Here is a 13,867-nt window from a genome sequence, read left to right as displayed (position 1 = left end):
TCTCTGATCTTTAATACAATGTTCTATTCGAAGATCGAGTCGATGTAATCTTTTTGCAGTGTGTTTGTTGGGATCCGATGGACTGTGGGTTTATGATTAGATTGTTCATTAAAAGTAACTAAGTTATTTCTGAACTTTACTATGTGTGATTGTTATAGCTTTGTATTTCTCTCCAATCTATCCGTTTGGTTTAGCCAACTAGATTGATTTATCTTTAGTGGGAGATGTGTTTTGTGGTAGTTTAAATCTTGCGGTGTCCTCACTTTGTGACAGGAGGGGTAGCGAGGCATGTATTGTATTGTTGCTACTAAGGATAAAGCGACGAGGTTTGATAATATTGATTGGTTTTATTTTGTCTACATTATGTCATCATGCTTCATGCATTACTCTGTTTGTCATGAACTTAATACCTAGAGAGGCAAGCATAAAAGTGCTCTTGAAGTGGAGTAATAGTAGTATTGTATCGGTATACGTGCCACGGATGTAATGCCTATGTACTTATCGTGCCATGAATAACATCATAACTATGCACTATTCTATCAATTTCCCAACAGTAATTTGTGTACCCATGCTACTTGTGAGCAGCGTTGGGATTTCCCCTGAAGAGGAAGGGTGAAGCAATATATTAGAGGATAGTATTTCCCTCAGTAGAGAACCAAGGTTATTGAACCAATAGAAGATACATGCAAACAACCGTCGATAGTACCTACATACATAAGAGCAAATACTTGCACCCAACACGGGCAAGAGGGTTGTCAATCCCCTTGTACTCGTTAATTGCAAGGATCGAATCTGATAGTAGGTGACAGATAAATTGTAAAGTAAAATAAAAGTAAATAAATTGCAGCAAGGTATTTTTGGTTTTGTAATATGAATAAAATAGATCCGGGGGGCATAGTTTTCACTAGAGGCATATCTCATAAAAATTGCATATGGTGGGTAAACAAATTACTGTTGGGCAATTGATAGAAAATCACATAGTTATGACGTTATTCATGGCATGATCATGCACATAGGCATTACGTCCATGACAAGTAGACCGACTCCTGCCTACATCTACTACTATTACTCCACCAATCGACCTCTATCGAGCATGCATCTGTGATATTAAGTTCATGACAAACAGAGTAACTGTTGGGGAACGTAGCAGAAATTCAAAATTTTCCTACGAGTCACCAAGATCTATCTATGGAGAGACTAGCAACGAGAGAGAGGAGAGTGCATCTACATACCCTTGTAGATCGCTAAGCGGAAGCGTTCAAGAGAACGGGGTTGAAGGAGTCGTACTCGTCGTGATCCAAATCACCGGAGATCCTAGTGCCAAACGGACGGCACCTCCGCGTTCAACACACGTACAGCCCGGTGACGTCTCCCACGCCTTGATCCAGCAAGGAGAGAGGGAGAGGTTGGGGAAGACTCCGTCCAGCAGCAGCAGAATGGCGTGGTGGTGGTGGAGGAGCGTGGCAATCCTGCAGGGCTTCGCCAAGCACCGCGGGAGAGGAGGAGGACTTGGGAGAGGGGAAGGGTTGCGCCAGAACTTCATGTGTTGGGCTGCCCCTTTGCCTCCACTATATATAGGGGGAGAGGGAGGGCTGCGCCCCCACCTAGGGTTCCCTCCCTAGGGGTGGCGGCAGCCCCAATCCCCATCTGGGGTGGCGGCCAAGTGGGGGGGGGAGAGGGAGGCGCACCAGGCATGGGCCTTTAGGGCCCATCTGCCCTAAGGTTTGCCCCCCTCTTCTCTCTAGGCGCATGGGCCTTGGTGGGGAGGTGCCCCAGCCCACCTAGGGGCTGGTCCCTTCTCACACTTGGCCCATGTATGCCTCTGGGGCCCATGGCCCCTCCCGGTGGACCCCCGGACCCCTCCGGTGGTCCCGGTACACTACCGGTGATGCCCGGAACACTTCCGGTGGCCAAAACCATACTTCCTATATATCAATCTTTACCTTCGGACCATTTCGGAACTCCTCGTGACGTCCGGGATCTCATCCGGGACTCCTAACAACATTCGGTAACCACGTATATCTATTCCCTATAACCCTAACGTCATCGAACCTTAAGTGTGTAGACCCTACGGGTTCGGGAACCATGTAGGCATGACCGAGACGTTCTCCGGTCAATAACCAACAACGGGATCTGGATACCCATGTTGGCTCCCACATGTTCCACAATGATCTCATCGGATGAACCATGATGTCAAGGACTCAATCGATCCCGTATACAATTCCCTTTGTCTAGCGGTATTGTACTTGCCCGAGATTCGATCGTCGGTATGCCGATACCTTGTTCAATCTCGTTACCGGCAAGTCTCTTTACTCGTTCTGTAACACATCATCCCGTGATCAACCCCTTGGTCACATTGTGCACATTATGATGATGTCCTACCGAGTGGGCCCAGAAATACCTCTCCGTTACATGGAGTGACAAATCCCAGTCTCGCTTCGTGCCAACCCAACAGACACTTTCGGAGATACCCGCAGTGCACCTTTATAGCCACCCAGTTACGTTGTGACATTTGGTACACCCAAAGCATTCCTACGGTATCTGGGAGTTGCACAATCTCATGGTCTAAGGAAATGATACTTGACATTAGAAAAGCTTTAGCATACGAACTACATGATCTTTGTGCTAGGCTTAGGATTGGGTCTTGTCCATCACATCATTCTCCTAATGATGTGATCCCGTTATCAACGACATCCAATGTCCATGGTCAGGAAACCGTAACCATCTATTGATCAACGAGCTAGTCAATTAGAGGCTTACTAGAGACATGGTGTTGTCTATGTACCCACACATGTATCTGAGTTTCCTATCAATACAATTATAGCATGGATAATAAACGATTATCATGAACAAGGAAATATAATAATAATAACCAATTTATTATTGCCTCTAGAGCATATTTCCAACAGTCTCCCACTTGCACTAGAGTCAATAATCTAGTTCACATCGCCATGTGATTAACACTAATAGGTCACATCGCCATGTGACCAACATCCAAAGAGTTTACTAGTGTCACTAAACTAGTTCACATCACCATGTGATTAAGACTCAATGAGTTCTGAGGTTTGATCATGTTTTGCTTGTGAGAGAGGTTTTAGTCAACGGGTCTGCAACATTCAGATCCGTATGTATTTCGCAATTCTCTATGTCATATTGTAAATGCTGCTTCCACGCTCCACTTGGAGCTATTCCACATGGTTGCTCTACTATACGTATCTGGTTTGCTTCTCATAGTCATTCAGATAGGTGTTAAAGCTTGTATCGACGTAACCCTTTACGCCGAACTCTTTATCACCTCCATAATCGAGAAACATGTCCTTATTTACTCCAAGGACAATTTTTTTGACCGCTGTCCAATGATCCGTTCCTGGATCATTCTTGTACCCCTTGACTGACTCATGGCAAGGCACACTTTAGGTGCGGTACACAGCATAGCATACTATAGAGCCTACGTCTGAAGCATAGGGGACGACCTTCGTCCTCTCTCTCTCTTCTGCCGTGGTCGAGCTTTAACTCTTAACTTCATACCTTACAACTCAGGCAAGAACTCCTTCTTTGACTGATCCATCTTGAACACCTTCAAGATCATGTCAAGGTATGTGCTCATTTGAAAGTACCATTTAGCGTTTTTTGATCTATCCTCATAGATCTTGATGCTCAATGTTTAAGCAGCTTAATCCAGGTTTTCTATTGAAAAACACTTTTCAAATAACCCTATATGCTTTCCAGAAATTCTACATCATTTCTGATCAACAATATGTCAACAACATATACTCATCAGAAATTCTATAGTGCTCCCACTCACTTCTTTGGAAATACAAGTTTCTCATAAACTTTGTATAAACCCAAAATCTTTGATCATCTCATCAAAGCGTACATTCCAACTCCGAGATGCTTACTCCAGTCCTTAGAAGGATTGCTGGAGCTTTGCATACTTGTTAGCATCTTTCAGGATTGACAAAACCTTCTGGTTGTATCACATACAACCTTTCCTCAAGAATATCATCGAGGAAACAATGTTTTTACATCCTATCTGCAAGATTTCATAAATCATGCAGTAATTGCTAATATAATTCCAACAGACTCTTAGCATCGCTACGAGTGAGAAAGTCTCATCATAGTCAACTCCCTGAACTTGTCGAAAAACATCTTAACGAGAAGTCGAGCTTTCTTAATGGTAATACTTACCATCATTGTCTGTCTTCCTTTAAAATCCATCTGTACCCAAGGGCCTTATGACCATCAAGTATTTCTTCCAAAGTCATGGATCCTCTCTCGGATTTTATGGCCTCGAGCCATTCGTCGGAATCCGGGCCCACCATTGCTTCTCCATAGCTCGTAGGTTCATTGTTGTCTAGCAACATGACCTCTAAGACATGATTGCATACCACTCTGAAGTAGTACGCGTCCTTGTCGACCTACGAGGTTCGGTAGTGACTTGATTCGAAGCATCATGATCACTATCATCAGCTTCCACTTCAATTTGTGTAGGTGCCACATGAACAACTTCCTGTGCCCTACTACACACTGGTTGAAGTGATGGTTCAATAACCTCATCAAGTCTCCACCATCCTCCCACTCAATTCTTTCGAGAGAAACCTTTCCTCGAGAAAAGACCCGTTTCTAGAAACAATTACTTTTGCTTCCGGATCTGAATTAGGAGGTATACCCAACCATTTTGGGTATCCTATGAAGATGCATTTATCCATTTTGGGTTCGAGCTTATCATGATGAAACTTTTCACATAAGCGTCGCAGCCCCAAACTTTCAAGAAACGACAGCTTAGGTTTCTCTAAACCATAGTTCTCACGGTGTCATCTCAACGGAATTACGTGGTGCCCTATTAAAGCGAGTGCGGTTGTCTCTAATGCCTAACCCATGAACGATAGTGGTAATTCGATAAGAGACATCATGGTACGCACCATATCCAATAGGGTGCAACTATGATGTTCGGACACACCATCATACTATGGTGCTCCAGGCGGTATTAATTGTGAAACAATTTCCACAATGTCTTAATTGCGTGCCAAAGCTCGTAACTCAGATACTCATCTCTATGATCATATCATAGACATTTTGTCCTCTTGTCACAATGATCTTCAACTTCACTCTGAAATTACTTGAACCTTTCAATAATTCAGACTTGTGTTTCATCAAGTAAATATTCTCAGCATCTACTCAAATCATCTATGAAGTAAGAACATAATGATATCCACTGCGTGCCTCATCACTCATTGGACTGCACACATCAAAATGTGTTACTTCCAACAAGTTGCTATCTTGTTCCATCTTACTGAAAACGAGGCTTTTCAGTCATCTTGCCCATGTGGTATGATTTGCATATCTCAAGTGATTCAAAATCAAGCGAGTCCAAACGATCCATCTCCATGGAGTTTCTTCATGCGTATACACCAATAGACATGGTTCGCATGTCTCAAACTTTTCAAGAACGAGTGAGTCCAAAGATCCATCAACACGGAGCTTCTTCATGAGTTTTTACCAATATGACTTACATGGCAGTGCCACAAGTAAGTGGTATTACTATCTTATATCTTTTGGCATGAAAATGTGTATCACTACGATCGATATTCAATAAACCATTCTTTTTAGGTGCAAGACCATTGAAGGTATTATTCAAATAAATAGAGTAACCATTATTCTCCTTAAATGAATAACCTTATTGCAATAGACATAATCCAATCATGTCTATGCTCAACGCAAACACCAAATGAAAATTATTCAGGTTTAATACTAATCTTGATGGTAGAGGGAGCATGCGATGTTTGATCACATCAACCTTGGAAACACTTCCAACACACATCGTTATCTCACCTTTAGCTAGTCTCCGTTTTATTCCATAGCCTTTTACTTCGAGTTACTAACACTTAGCAATCGAACCAGTATCTCAATACTCTGGTGCTACTAGGAGTACTAGTAAAGTACACATTTGATTCAATGTATATCCAATATACATCTGTCGACCTTGCCTGCCTTCTTATCTACTAAGTATCTAGGGTGGTTCTGCTTCAGTGTCCGTTCCTCTCATTACAGAAGCACTTAGTCTCGGGTTTGGGTTCAACCTTGGGTTTCTTCACTGGAGCAGCAACTGATTTGCCGTTTCATGAAGTACCCCTTCTTGCCCTCGCCCTTCTTGAAACTAGTGGTTTCACTAACCATCAACAATTGATGCTCCTTCTTGATTTCTACGTTCGTGGTGTCAAACATCCCGAATAGCTCAAGGATCATCATATCTATCCCTGTTATGTTATAGTTCATCACGAAGCTCTAGTAGCTTGGTGGCAATGTCTTTGGAGAAACATCACTATCTCATCTGGAAGATTAACTCCCACTCGATTCAAGTGATTGTTGTACCCAGACAATTTGAGTACAAGCTCAGCGATTGAGATCTTCTCCCTTAGTTTGTAGGCTAGAAAACTCATCGGAGGTCTCATACCTCTTGACGTGGGCACGAGCCTGAAATCCCAATTTCAGCTCTTGGAACATCTCATATGTTCTGCGACATTTCAAAAATGTCTTCGATGCCTCAATTCTAAACCATTTAACATTACCGAACTATCATGTAGTCATCAAAACATGTATGTCAGATGTTCGTAACATCCACAGACCACGTTCGAGATCCAGCACACCGAGCGGTGCATTAAGGACATAAGCCTTCTACTGTCCGCATAATTGCTACTATCAACTTTCAACTAAATTTTCTCTAGGAACATATCTAAAACAGTAGAACTAAAGCGCGAGCTATGACATAATTTGCAAAGGGCTTTTAACTATGTTTAGGATAATTAAGTTCATCTAATGAACTCCCACCCAGATAGACATCCCTCTAGTCATCTAAGTGATTACATGATCCGAGTCAACTAGGCCATGTCCGATCATCATGTGAGACGGACTAGTCATCATCGGTGAACATCTTCATGTTGATCGTATCCACCATACGACTCATGCTCGACCTTTCGGTCTCTTGTGTTCCGAGGCCATGTCTGTACATGCTAGGCTCGTCAAGTTAACCTAAGTGTTTCACGTGTGTAAATCTGGCTTACACCCGTTGTATGTGAATGTTAGAATCTATCACACCCGATCATCACGTGGTGCTTCGAAACGATGAACTTTCGCAATGGTGCACAGTTAGGGGGAACACTTTCTTGAATTTTTAATGAGGGATCATCTTATTTACTACCGTCGTTCTAAGAAAATGAGATGTATAAACATGATAAACATCACATGCAATCAAATAGTGACATGATATGGCCAATATCATTTTGCTCCTTTTGATCTCCATCTTCGGGGCTCCATGATCATCATCGTCACCGGCATGACACCATGATCTCCATCATCATGATCTCCATCATCGTGTCTCCATGAAGTTGTCTCGCCAACTTATTACTTCTACTACTATGGCTACCGGTTAGCAATAAAGTAAAGTAATTACATGGCGTTGTTCAATGACACGTAGGTCATACAATAAATTAAGACAACTCCTATGGCTCCTGCCGGTTGTCATACTCATCGACATGCAAGTCGTGATTCCTATTACAAGAACATGATCAATCTCATACATCACATATCATTCATCACATTCTTCTTGGCCATATCACATCACATAGCATACCCTGCAAAAACAAGTTAGACGTCCTCTAATTGTTGTTTGCATGGTTTACGTGGCTGCTATGGGTTTCTAGCAAGAACGTTTCTTACCTACGCATAAGCCACAACGTGATATGCCAATTGCTATTTACCCTTCATAAGGACCCTTTTCATCGAATCCGATCCGACTAAAGTGGGAGAGACTGGCACCTGCTAGCCACCTTATGCAACAAGTGCATGTCAATGGGTGGAACCTGTCTCACGTAAGTGTACGTGTAAGGTCGGTCCGGGCCGCTTCATCCCACAATACCGTCGAAACAAGATTGGACTAGTAACGGTAAGCATATTGAACAAAATCAACGCCCACAACTACTTTGTGTTCTACTCGTGCAAAGAATCTACGCAATAGACCTAGCTCTGATGCCACTGTTGGGGAACGTAGCAGAAATTCAAAATTTTCCAATGAGTCACCAAGATCTATCTATGGAGAGACTAGCAACGGGAGAGAGGAGAGTGCATCTACATACCCTTGTAGATCGCTAAGCGGAAGCGTTCAAGAGAACGGGGTTGAAGGAGTCGTACTCGTCGTGATCCAAATCACCGGAGATCCTAGTGCCGAATGGACGACACCTCCGCGTTCAACACACGTACAGCCCGGTGACGTCTCCCTCGCCTTGATCCAGCAAGGAGAGAGGGAGAGGTTGGGGAAGACTCTGTCCAGCAGCAGCACAATGGCGTGGTGGTGGTGGAGGAGCGTGGCAATCCTGCAGGGCTTCGCCAAGCACCGCGGGAGAGGAGGAGGACTTGGGAGAGGGGAAGGGCTGCGCCAGAACTTTGTGTGTTGGGCTGCCCCTTTGCCTCCACTATATATAGGGGGAGAGGGAGGGCTGCGCCCCCACCTAGGGTTCCCTCCCTAGGGGTGGCGGCAGCCCCAATCCCCATCTGGGGTGGCGGCCAAGTGGGGGGGGGGAGGGAGGCGCACCAGGCATGGGCCTTTAGGGCCCATCTGCCCTAGGGTTTGCCCCCCTCTTCTCTCTAGGCGCATGGTGTTGGGGAACGTTGCAGAAAATTAAAATTTTTCCTACGGTTTCACCAAGATCCATCTATGAGTTCATCTAAGCAACGAGTCATGGGAGAGAGATTGCATCTACATACCACTTGTAGATCGCGTGCGGAAGCGTTCAAGGGAACGGTGATGATGGAGTCGTACTCGCCGTGATTCAAATCAGCGATGACCAAGTGCTGAACGGACAGCACCTCCGTGTTCAACACACGTACGGTACGGACGACGTCTCCTCCTTCTTGATCCAGCAAGGGGGAAGGAGAGGTTGAGAAAGAAGGCTCCAGCAGCAGCACGACGGCGTGATGATGGTGGAGAGGCAGTACTCCGACAGGGCTTCGCCAAGCGCTCAACGGAGGAGGAGAGGTGTTGGGGAGGGGAGGGGCTGCGCCTTGGATCAGGTGTTCAGCCCTCCCCTCACCCCTCTATTTATAGGGGAAGGGGGAAGGGGGCCGGCCCCCTCTAGATGAGATCTAGAAGGGGGGGCGGCGGCCAGGGAGGGGGCTTGCCCCCCAAGCAAAGGGGGTGCCCCCCCCTTAGGGTTCCCCCCAACCCTAGGCGCATGGGCCCAAGGGGGGGCGCCCAGCCCTCCAGGGGCTGGTTCCCTGCCCTTTGAGGCCCATGTGGCCCACAAAGAGGGGTGGCCCCTCCCGGTGGACCCCCGGAACCCCTCCGGTGGCCCCGGTACAATACCGATATGCCCCCGAAACTTTCCGGTGTCCGCATGACAACTTCCCATATATAAATCTTTACCTCCGGACCCTTCCGGAACTCCTCGTGACGTCCGGGATCTCATCCGGGACTCCGAACAACATTCGGTAATCACATACAAGTCTTCCTAATAACCCTAGCATCACCGAACCTTAAGTGTCTAGACCCTACGGGTTCGGGAGACACGCAGACATGACCGAGACGGCTCTCCGGTCAATAACCAACAGTGGGGTCTGGATACCCATGTTGGCTCCCACATGCTCCTCGATGATGTCATCAGATGAACCACGATGTCGAGGATTCAAGCAACCCCGTATACTATTCCCTTTGTCAGTCCGTATGTTACTTGCCCGAGACTCGATCGTCGGTATCCCAATACCTCATTCAGTATCGTTACCGGCAAGTCACTTTACTCGTACTGTAATGCATGATCCCGTGACCAGACACTTGGTCACATTGAGCTCATTATGATGATGCACTACCGAGTGGGCCCAGTGATACCTCTCCGTCATACGGAGTGACAAATCCCAGTCTCGATCCGTGTCAACCCAACAGACACTTTCGGAGATACCTGTAGTGCACCTTTATAGTCACCCAGTTACGTTGTGAAGTTTGGTACACCCAAAGCACTCCTACGGTATCCGGGAGTTACACGATCTCATGGTCTAAGGAAGAGATACTTGACATTGGAAAAGCTCTAGCAAAACGAACTACACGATCTTGTGCTATGCTTAGGATTGGGTCTTGTCCATCACATCATTCTCCTAATGATGTGATCCCGTTATCAACGACATCCAAATGTCCATAGTCAGGAAACCATGACTATCTGTTGATCAATGAGCTAGTCAACTAGAGGCTTACTAGGGACGTATTGTGGTCTATGTATTCACACGTGTATTACGATTTCCGGATAATACAATTATAGCATGAATAAAAGACAATTATCAGGAACAAGGAAATATAATAATAATCCTTTTATTATTGCCTCTAGGGCATATTTCCAACAGTCTCCCACTTGCACTAGAGTCAATAATCTAGTTACATTGTGATGAATCGAACACCCATAGAGTTCTGGTGTTGATCATGTTTTTCTCGCGAAAGAGGTTTAGTCAACGGATCTGCGACATTCAGATCCGTATGCACTTTGCAAATATCTATGTCTCCATCTTGAACATTTTCACGGATGGAGTTGAAGCGACGCTTGATGTGCCTAGTCTTCTTGTGAAACCTGGGCTCCTTGGCAAGGGCAATAGCTCCAGTATTGTCACAGAAGAGTTTGATCGGCCCCGACGCATTGGGTATGACTCCTAGGTCGGTGATGAACTCCTTGACCCAAATTGCTTCATGCGCTGCCTCCGAGGCTGCCATGTACTCTGCTTCACATGTAGATCCCACCACGACGCTCTACTTGCAGCTGCACCAGCTTACTGCTCCACCATTCAACATATACACGTATCCGGTTTGTGACTTAGAGTCATCCAGATCTGTGTCGAAGCTAGCGTCGACGTAACCCTTTACGACGAGCTCTTCATCACCTCCATAAACGAGAAACATGTCCTTTGTCCTTTTCAGGTACTTCAAGATATTCTTGACCGCAGTCCAGTGTTCCTTGCCGGGATTACTTTGGTACCTACCTACCGAACTTACGGCAAGGTTTACATCAGGTCTGGTAGACAGCATGGCATACATAATAGATCCTATGGCTGAGGCATAGGGGATGACGCTCATCTCTTCTTTATCTTTTGCCGTGGTCGGGCATTGAGCCGAGCTCAATCTCACACCTTGTAGTACAGGCAAGAACCCTTTCTTGGACTGATCCATTTTGAACTTCTTCAAAATCTTATCAAGGTATGTGATTTGTGAAAGACCTATGAGGCGTCTCGATCTATCCCTATAGATCTTGATGCCTAATATGTAAGCAGCTTCTCCAAGGTCCTTCATTGAAAAACACTTATTCAAGTAGGCCTTAATGCTGTCCAAGAATTCTATATCATTTCCCATCAAAAGTATGTCATCTACATATAATATGAGAAATGCTATAGAGCTCCCACTCACTTTCTTGTAAACGCAGGCTTCTCCATAAGTCTGCATAAACCCAAACGCTTTGATCATCTCATCAAAGCGAATGTTCCAACTCCAAGATGCTTGCACCAGCCCATAAATGGATCGCTGGAGCTTGCATACTTTGTTAGCATTCTTAGGATCGACAAAACCCTCCGGCTGCATCATATACAGTTCTTCCTTAAGATGCCCGTTAAGGAATGCCGTTTTGACGTCCATCTGCCATATCTCATAATCATAGTATGCGGCAATTGCTAACATGATTCGGACGGACTTAAGCTTCGCTACGGGAGAGAAAGTCTCATCGTAGTCAATCCCTTGAACTTGCCGATAACCCTTAGCGACAAGTCGAGCTTTATAGATGGTGACATTACCATCCGCGTCCGTCTTCTTCTTAAAGATCCATTTGTTTTCTATCGCTCGCCGATCATCGGGCAAGTCAGTCAAAGTCCATACTTTGTTTTCATACATGGATTCTATCTCGGATTTCATGGCTTCTAGCCATTTGTTGGAATCTGGGCCCGCCATCGCTTCTTCATAGTTCGAAGGTTCACCGTTGTCTAACAACATGATTTCCAGGACAGGGTTGCCATACCACTCTGGTGTGGAACGTGTCCTTGTGGACCTACGAAGTTCAGTAGCAACTTGATCAGAAGTACCTTGATCATCATCATTAATTTCCTCTCCAGTCGGTGTAGGCACCACAGGAACGTTTTCCTGAGCTGCACTACTTTCCTTCAAGAGGCAGTACTTCATCGAGTTCTACTTTCCTCCCACTTACTCCTTTCGAGAGAAACTCTTTTTCCAGAAAGGATTCGTTCTTGGCAACAAAGATCTTGCCCTCGGATCTTAAGTAGAAGGTATACCCAATGGTTTCCTTAGGGTATCCTATGAAGACGCATTTTTCCGACTTGGATTCGAGCTTTTCAGGTTGAAGTTTCTTGACATAAGCATCGCATCCCCAAACTTTTAGAAACGACAGCTTAGGTTTCTTCCCAAACCATAATTCATACGGTGTCGTCTCAACGGATTTAGACGGTGCCCTATTTAAAGTGAATGTAGCTGTCTCTAGAGCGTATCCCCAAAATGATAGCGGTAAATCGGTAAGAGACATCATAGATCGCACCATATCCAATAGAGTGCGATTACGACGTTCGGACACACCATTACGCTGAGGTGTTCCAGGCGGCATGAGTTGTGAAACGGTTCCACATTTTCTTAAGTGTGTACCACTTAAATATTCTCCTCCACGATCCGATCGTAAGAATTTTATCTTTTGGTCACGTTGATTCTCTACTTCATTCTGAAATTCCTTGAACTTTTCAAAGGTCTCAAACTTGTGTTTCATCAAGTAGACATACCCATATCTACTCAAGTCATCAGTGAGAGTGAGAACATAACGATATCCTCCGCGAGCCTCAACACTCATTGGACCACACACATCAGTATGTATGATTTCCAATAAGTTGGTTGCTCGCTCCATTGTTCCGGAGAATGGGGTCTTGGTCATTTTGCCCATGAGGCATGGTTCGCATGTGTCAAATGATTCATAATCTAGAGACTCTAAAAGTCCATCAGCATGGAGCTTCTTCATGCGCTTGACACCAATGTGACCAAGGCGGCAGTGCCACAAGTATGTGGGACTATCGTTATCAACTTTACATCTTTTGGTATTCACACTATGAATATGTGTAACATTACGTTCGAGATTCATTAAGAATAAACCATTGACCATCGGGGCATGACCATAAAACATATCTCTCATATAAATAGAACAACCATTATTCTCGGATTTAAATGAGTAGCCATCTCGTATCAAACGAGATCCAGATACAATGTTCATGGTCAAACTTGGCACTAAATAACAATTATTGAGGTTTAAAACTAATCCCGTGGGTAAATGTAGAGGTAGCGTGCCGACGGCGATCACATCGACCTTGGAACCATTCCCGACGCGCATCGTCACCTCGTCCTTCGCCAGTCTCCGCTTATTCCGCAGCTCCTGCTGTGAGTTACAAATGTGAGCAACGACACCGGTATCAAATACCCAGGAGTTACTACGAGTACTGGTAAGGTACACATCAATTACATGTATATCAAATATACCTTTAGTGTTGCCGGCCTTCTTGTCCGCTAAGTATTTGGGGCAGTTCCGCTTCCAGTGACCCTTCCCCTTGCAATAAAAGCACTCAGTCTCAGGCTTGGGTCCATTCTTTGACTTCTTCCCGGCAATTGGCTTACCGGGCGCGGCAACATCTTTGCCGTCCTTCTTGAAGTTCTTCTTACCCTTGCCCTTCTTCAACTTAGTGGTCTTATTGACCATCAACACTTGATGTTCTTTCTTGATTTCAACCTCTGCTGACTTCAGCATTGAGAATACTTCAGGAATGGTCTTCACCATCCCCTGCATATTGTAGTTCAACACAAAGC

The sequence above is a fragment of the Triticum dicoccoides genome, chromosome 3B, assembly GCF_002162155.2.
Source record: "Triticum dicoccoides isolate Atlit2015 ecotype Zavitan chromosome 3B, WEW_v2.0, whole genome shotgun sequence".
Classification (NCBI taxonomy): domain Eukaryota; kingdom Viridiplantae; phylum Streptophyta; class Magnoliopsida; order Poales; family Poaceae; genus Triticum; species Triticum dicoccoides.
Note: the sequence above shows the minus strand (reverse complement) of the source record.